This window comes from Pristis pectinata, chromosome 9 (genome assembly GCF_009764475.1).
Source record: "Pristis pectinata isolate sPriPec2 chromosome 9, sPriPec2.1.pri, whole genome shotgun sequence".
NCBI lineage: Eukaryota > Metazoa > Chordata > Chondrichthyes > Rhinopristiformes > Pristidae > Pristis > Pristis pectinata.
Window position 1 is genome coordinate 42,320,024 of NC_067413.1, and position 7,698 is coordinate 42,327,721.

General features: G+C 37.7%; 1 protein-coding gene across 4 annotated transcripts in view; it reads right to left on the minus strand.

The window, feature by feature from the left end:
• The window catches only part of fam49bb (family with sequence similarity 49 member Bb), a 122,620-nt gene extending 115,264 nt beyond the window's left edge, over positions 1 to 7,356 (minus strand). For 2 of the 4 annotated variants that reach the window (XM_052023572.1, XM_052023573.1), the window contains exon 1: positions 7,233 to 7,351. The gene's annotated coding sequence lies outside the window, so the exon portion shown is untranslated. Of the gene's footprint in view, positions 1 to 7,232 lie in introns of all 4 variants that reach the window. The other 2 variants (XM_052023577.1, XM_052023580.1) reach the window with 2 other exon arrangements.
• Positions 7,357 to 7,698: the final 342 nt, after the last annotated feature.

Here is a 7,698-nt window from a genome sequence, read left to right on the forward strand (position 1 = left end):
CAGCAATGAATGTTCAATTCATACACAAACAAAGCAGCTCCAAACCTTCCAGTCAAAAGCACATTAATCAAAAGTAGAAGGTGAACCAATCAAAATGACTGACTTAGTTTTGTATTTTCAGACATTTTTCTTACCAAGCTTAATAATATTAAGCTGGAAATGTGGTCTCTAACAAATCAAAGATATTTAAATATGTATGTCACTGTAACATGCTTGTTCCCAACCGTTACGTTATTCTTTACTTCAAGGCCTGAAGCTCTCCTCAATCTTGCTTGTAGTAGGAGTCTTTTACACTTTAGACATAATAATTCAAAATATTATCAACATTTGAAAAAGAAATTCAAGCATTTGTTGCTGTTTCCTCCCTTGTTTATTACTTGTTCTAACAATTCAACGTGGGATAACTTCGAGACTCAGATTCTAAGGGACTTGACAGGATGGGTACTACAAGAATCTTTCTCTGGTGAGTTGAGAATGTCTACAATGTCTCAGAACAAGGGGTCAATCTCTTTAAGAGTGATGAGAGAAAGAATTTTTGCAATTTTCTCACTTAATGTGCTTTGGCTGTTCAGTCATCAAGTATATTGAAGGCTGAATCAGATTTTTGGAAAGAAGAGGAATCAGGCAATAAAGTGGAGTTCAGACCATAAATAAGATCATGGCTGATCTGATTGAACCTATTGATGTGGAAAGTCTGAGAAGACATATGGCCTGCTCCTGCCCCTTTTCCTTATGTTCTAGTTTAAATAGGCTATGTTTACATTGCTACAAAATCCTTTCACTTTTCATTGTAGATTATAAAATGATCTATAATCCAGTTTATAAACAATGTACAAATCCTGAAAAGCAAAAAAAATGTGAAAACACAAATTGATCTACAGAATTTAGACCAAGAATTATGGCAATTAAACCTGGGAGGTTGTTCAAGGCAATGGAATTCGGCCAAAGAAATCTTGCAGCCTTTGTTTTTGACTGATTCCTGAGTGCCTTATTCCAAAATTCTTATTTTGCCTCATTTGCTCTTTAATAACTTGGGTTAAAAAGAAAAGTGCAGACCAGAATATTAGCCTACTTTCAATCCTATTATTTTAACACAACATTTCTGTTCCAAATTCATAATCTGTCCATTCATCTCAAAATGCAAAAGAGGAAGATTGAGGAAAAACTTTGCAGATGTAATCAAGAATTAGAGCAAATAAATATTTACTTTAATCCTTGATGACATCTGTAAAAAAAAGTCTGGTATAACAGAGTTATGAATTGCAACAAATGAAAACAAGGACATGGTGGAATGGTTAACCTAGTAGTTGGCTTTGATCCTTATAATGGAAGATAGATTTATGATAAATGAAGTGCAAGGAAGACTCGGGTCATTAAGGTGGATTTTTGGAAGGCATTTTGAATTTGAATCTGAAACAGACAAACCGTGTTAAACTAATGGGAATAGAAAGTAGGCTAATATTCAGATATGGGGATTTCTTTTCAAACCCAAGCAATAGATGAAGAAATGAGGCAAAGTTAAGCCTTTTCAAAACTCTCTATTTTGGGCAAGAAATTCAAGAAATCAGTTATAAACAAAAGCTGTACAATTAATCCAAAATGAATTAAGATTTAAATATATTAAACAAAGATAAGGAGTGAAAAATTAATTAGAATTCATCATTTCATGATTGAGTAGGTAAACACATAAGCTGATTATGGAGATTCAGAAGGATTATGTGAAAGGAAAGCCATGTTCAACTAATTTTGCAAGTTCCTTGATAGTGTCATTTAGGTGCATTTTCAAAAGGAACGTAGTAAGATTGCCTCAGTAAATTGTGTCAACTTCAAATAAAATTAATTAAAAGATAGAAAGAGCTGAGCAAAAGAGGCGTTTTTAGATTCACTAGCAGCAAGCCACTAATGAGCAACATAAGCTGGTGCTGAGGTCCCAAATTACAAATATACATCTAGATTCAGAAATAGAAGGATTACGTACATATTAAAGATTGCAGGCTATGCCAAGGTAGGATGAATGTTGAAAAGAGCAGATAGTTAAAAAAATGAATAGCTTCAATAAGTGATGGACAAATGAGGTTTATTGAAGCTTAACACTGCAAAGACATGGTCTTTGACTCATCCCTACTATTGACTCCATCTCCCCAGCCACCAACTCACATTGAACCATGCTAAACCACCTCAGAATTTAATTATGTTCAGAGCTTAAGAATTCATAGCCTTTCCATTCCAAATTCTAAGAATGCCCATGTATACCCACAAATATTCTGCTCCTCCCAAAAGTGTCAGATATTCCAAAATTCCACTGCTCATATCCTATTCTGCACCAAAACCTGTTTCTCTGGTGTTCTTGCCTCCAAATAGTCAATAATCCATGGGTCTGGATTAATGTTCCAGAGACACAAATTCAAATCCCACCATGGCAGCTGCTGAATTTAAATTCACTTAATAACACTGAATTAAAACAAAAAAAACAAACTGGTCATTAACAATAATGACGACAAAATTACCCATTTGTTATAAAAACCCATCTGGTTCACTAATGTCCTTCAGGAGAGAAAATCTGCTGTCCTTGTCCAATCTATTCTATATGTGTCTGATCATTAAATGCCTTCTAAAATGGTACAGTTGACCATATACTTGTACCATGACTGCCAGATTAAAGCAGAGAAAGAATAGAACCATATAGACCACTCAGCATCAACCTACAAATGGAAATTGGACACAAAGTCACTTTCAGCCCTGATTGCCTTGCAACGTCTCCTCACAAACATCTATTGAGTCAATTGCTAGTCCCACAGACTGGTCAAGCAGAAGCCTCCCCAAACCAGTTTAAACTAAACCACACATCATAACTTCAAAGTTTAAGGTCTGACACATTGGCTGTAAAGTACAATTCTGATACAGCATCATACCTTACGCACAATGTGCCAGCCTCCTTCATTACAATACTCCACACTGACATATCTGTCAATGGTCTCCTGCATTGTCCTATTGAGAGCCTAAAGGAATCCCAAGGAACAGAACCTCATCTTCCATCTGGGCACATTACAGCCTTCTGGACTCAGTGTCAAATTCAAAAATTTCAGGTAACTAATTTTCTCTGTATTAGAACTGACCAGTTCTGCGATAGATTATCCTTCTGTAATATTAACAGTGTTTCCATTACTTTGCAATATGCATATTGTTCATGGGCTCATGTAGGCAGGGAGGGGAGCAGTGTGATGTTTTGACACAGTAAACAGCAGCTCCCTGACTGATGTCTTGTCCATTTTATGAGTGCAGATGTACCATAAGCTGTGTGCTCTTTAACAAGCATTCCTTGCAAAGAGGAAGCTCCCAGTAACATTCCCATCCTCAAGGGTGGGGCCCCAGCTTGCGAGTGCTGAAGCACTTAGTCACATTTAACCAGATGTGCCAAGTCAATGATCAGTTTCAATTTCATTCTGAAATCCACAGCATTACAGAAGCCATTCTTCAGCTAATTTGATTCACCCCAAGTGATATAAAGAAACCACTAAGAGCACTAGATATAAGAAAGGCTTTCAGATCAGACAAAATCATGGAAACAGAAACCCTGAAGCAGGAGAAGGCCACTCCACTTTGATCTTACTCACTATTCAAACAATCACTGATGATCATCTATCTCAGAAGTTTAAAGTTTCAATGAGATCCCCTCTTATGCTTCTAAACTCTCAACATATGGCACTCCCACCATCCCAGGAATCAGTCTGGTGATCCTTTGTTGCACTCCCTCCAAGGCAAATATATACCTTCCGAGGTAAGGAGACTAAAACCACACACAATACTCCAGGTGAGATCACGTCATGGTACTGTATAGAATACGCAAATTCACTTGTTATGAAGGCCAACGTATCATTTGCCTTCATAACTGTTTGTTTCACCTGCATATTTGCTCTCAGTGCTGATGTACAAGAGCACTCAAGTCCTTTTGTAGATCGATCCTTCCCAATCTAACACCATTTAAACAATATGCTTCCTTTCTGTATTTCCTAATGAAGTGGATAACTTCAAGTGTCCACATTATACTGCACCTGCCAAGTTCTTTCCGACCCAATTAATCTTTCTAAGTCGCCCTGAAATCTCTTTGCATCTTTCTCACACCTCTCAACTGCACCCAGTCGAGTGTAGACAGCAAACTTTGAAATGTCACATTCTGCTCCCTCATCCAAATCACTTAGCATGGGATGATAAATGACAAGTAACAATAATGCCACAAAAGTGCCAAAGTTGACCACCTCCAATAAGTGAGACTCTAACTACCTACCCTTGACATTCAATGCATTACCATCATGAAATCCCGCACTATCCATATCCAGATGGCCATCACTGAACAGAAACTGAACTAGCGCTTTAAATAATGTGGCTGCAATAAGAGATCAGAGGCTGTGTATCCTGCAGTAGGTGACTCATATCCTGACATCTAAAGCCTTTCCACCAACAAGGCACAAGTCAGGAACATACTCAATGCTTACCTAGATGAGTGCAACACCAACAACTCTCTGGAAGCTCAATACCAACAAGCTTGATTGGAACCCATCCACCAGCTTAAACATCAGTTCTTTGCACCACCAGCAGATAGTGGTTATGGTGCATATCATTTACAAAATGCACTGTAGTCACTCGCCTCACCAACTCTGACAGCACCTCCCAGATCGACAACCTCCACTACCAAGAACAGCAAGAGCTTCAGCCATGGAATACCACCTCCATCATCCTGACTGGGAAATATATCATCATTCCTTCATTGTTGCCAAGTTTAAATCCTGGAACTGGGTCCTCAACTGCACTGTGAGAACCTTCACCAGCAGGACTACAGCAGCTGAAGGCAACAGCTTACCATCAGCTTCTCAAAGGCAATTAGGGATGGTCAACTAATGCTGACCTTACCAGCAATGTTCAAATGCCAAAAAATGAATTCATAACAAAAAGCTTTAGAATCATCATCCCATGTTTAAAATTCTTTAATAATGATCTCACCTCTCCAGTTCTGTGTATCCTTTTCCCAAATTCTCCAGACGTCTAATTTGGAACATTTGTGTTAAGTACCTCACTTCACCACATCAGTAAACATGCCTTCAGCTATTGAGACCCCCACAAAGATTTTCTTCTCATAAATCCCTCCATCTGTTATTCAAGATCACCTTAAAACCAGTTGTGACCAACATTTTGAGGTTAAATCAGGTAAATTTAAGTTATCTACTCCCAATATTGAGAAAACATAACCTCATACCAGGATAGCTCATAGAATGTTTGAAATAACAACGTAAAGTGGGTTGGAGATGGAGACAACCCCTCGTGGGGGAAGCCAGCAACATTACTTTAGAAAGAAAACCTTAATTCAAAAGTGTGTCAGAACATAGAATCAGAGTTCCAGTAGACTACAGACAGAATTAACTGAAGTATTTAAAAAGTGGGGTAAATGCTGAAGGAGTGAGGACAACTCAAGGACAAGGATTTAGAATTGGAATGAGAAATTTTTAAATTGAAATATCCGAATTATTATTTTTCTGATGTCAGCAAATAACTGCAGACTCTTACGTCTACAGTGCAAATGGATTCTTATTCACCTCATTATCTGTATATTTAAAACAATTAATGCTTATGATGTTAAAACAGCAAGTCAATCTACAAACAACTCCTCTCAAGAACAGATTAATAACTTGTGTTTTGGAAGGTACAATATTCTTGACATTATTGAACTGCACAGCAAGAGGAGAGGATACAAGGATGCACTGGGTCAGTTAAAGAAGATATTGGTGATTGTAATCAGCGGAACTAGTAGAACATCAAGGTAGGTGAAGTACCATGATTGGCTGTAAAAATTGCTGAAATCAGAATTTTCCTGAACCCACTCCAAGTGGTGTTCCAAAGATTACTTTCTACCCAAATGAACGAGAATTGAAGTGTTATAGGGAGAAACACAAAGACAAGGTAGGAGAGAAAAATCAGCAAAAGCACAGAAAGAGCAATCTTTTCTCTAATTTGCGAAATGGCACAGATATTAAAAGTCATGAATTATGTAAACCCACAGCACAGGAAGAGACCAATCGGCCTGCATGCATTTATTCTGCACTTGTTAATGTCACACTTACATTCTATCATACCTTAACAGTTACACATCAGATAACGTTTGACTGCATCCCGTGATTACGGAGAACAACATCACATGATGGAATATATTAATTTAGATATCCTGGTATTATTCCAAAACAGATGATCCTACTAAAATTACCTTTGGACTAGTCATGCAAAATCCCAAAAAATGATTTAGAGCATTTCATGCCTTGAATCCCTTCCTTCTTGTCAAACCAATCAAGATCTACACAGGTTCCGGCAAGTTTGATCTTGAACCCAATCAAAAGCATACTTCAGAACTCCGCGAGTACACGTTTGAGTTTGAGTTGAAGGGATAAATAAAGATGCTAAATTAATGACATTTTTTGTTCAGAAGATAGCAAAAGACAATAGGAAAAACACTGCAAAACATGTTGTTTTGCCATAAATCTCGGGCACCAATAAGCTTACACTTGTAACTAAATCCAAATCCACACAAACTCTGAAAATAGATTAAAAAATACAGGCTTTTCGCTTGTCAAACAAAAATGTCACAACAAATTAAGGCCAGTGTACACAAGATGGAAGATAAATATAGTCAAAACTTATTCACACTGTGGTAGAAATTATTAAACTAACAACTTGTCCATTTTGTACATTAGATAATTTCTCAAAATATTGCGAAGCTGGCTTGCACAATAGAAAAGAGAACAGCACCCAAAAATAATCGCTGTTAAAAGGCGGGCTTTTGGACCTAGAGGAAATATCATCCTCTGCAGCTGCACTATCCTCCTCCAACCTTTGGTCTATGAGTGTTTCTCATTCACTGAGATCCGAATTACTATCAACCAGAAAGAAATATATTTGAATCAGGATCGTTCTAAAACACATCTGCGTCATTTGCAACAACCAATACTAAATGTCACTACTTAAAAGGCGATATGAATGCTTTATGTATAAAAAATTGCCTCTCCCCCACCCCCTTCACTATCGTTTGCAGTATTCTAATTTAATTTCCTCTCCAGGTGCGAGTATTTTCATCTCAAGTCGGATCCAAACAAGCATCACGTTCTAATAAGCACAATCACTAAAAGCAAAGCTGAATCTCTACGGTTTTCTTGTTTTCATTGTTGGAAAATAAAACGTTCACACTGTACCTTGCAGGGAGGATGAGGAGAGAGAGAAAATGCGTACAGTTTGTTAAAACGGGAAGTAATCTTCAAGTGAAGGCAGTTTCAGGCTGAAAGTGCAAGAACTGTTACTTCCGGGTTGGTCAATTGCACGTCATTTGCTTCAGGTTTGTAACACCAGCTGGGGCACAAAATGACTAAAAATGGAATCAGTTAGTAAAGGATGTTTTGTTTGCAATACGTTCAGTTCGTACATGTATCGTTTCATGACCTGCATGATAAACAGTAGCGTTCATTGTCGGGTCGACCAGAAGGTGAAATTTAAAAAAATGAAACCTCGACCCAATAACGTAAGAGCTAATCTAGACGAGCTTTCACAATCACGCAGCTCTCTCCCACGAGTGAGAAAGGGGAACATGATTTAGTGAAATAACGAGCTTGCATTGCCAGATATCACACCAGTTCCCATTCCGAGAACATGACAAATTGGAAA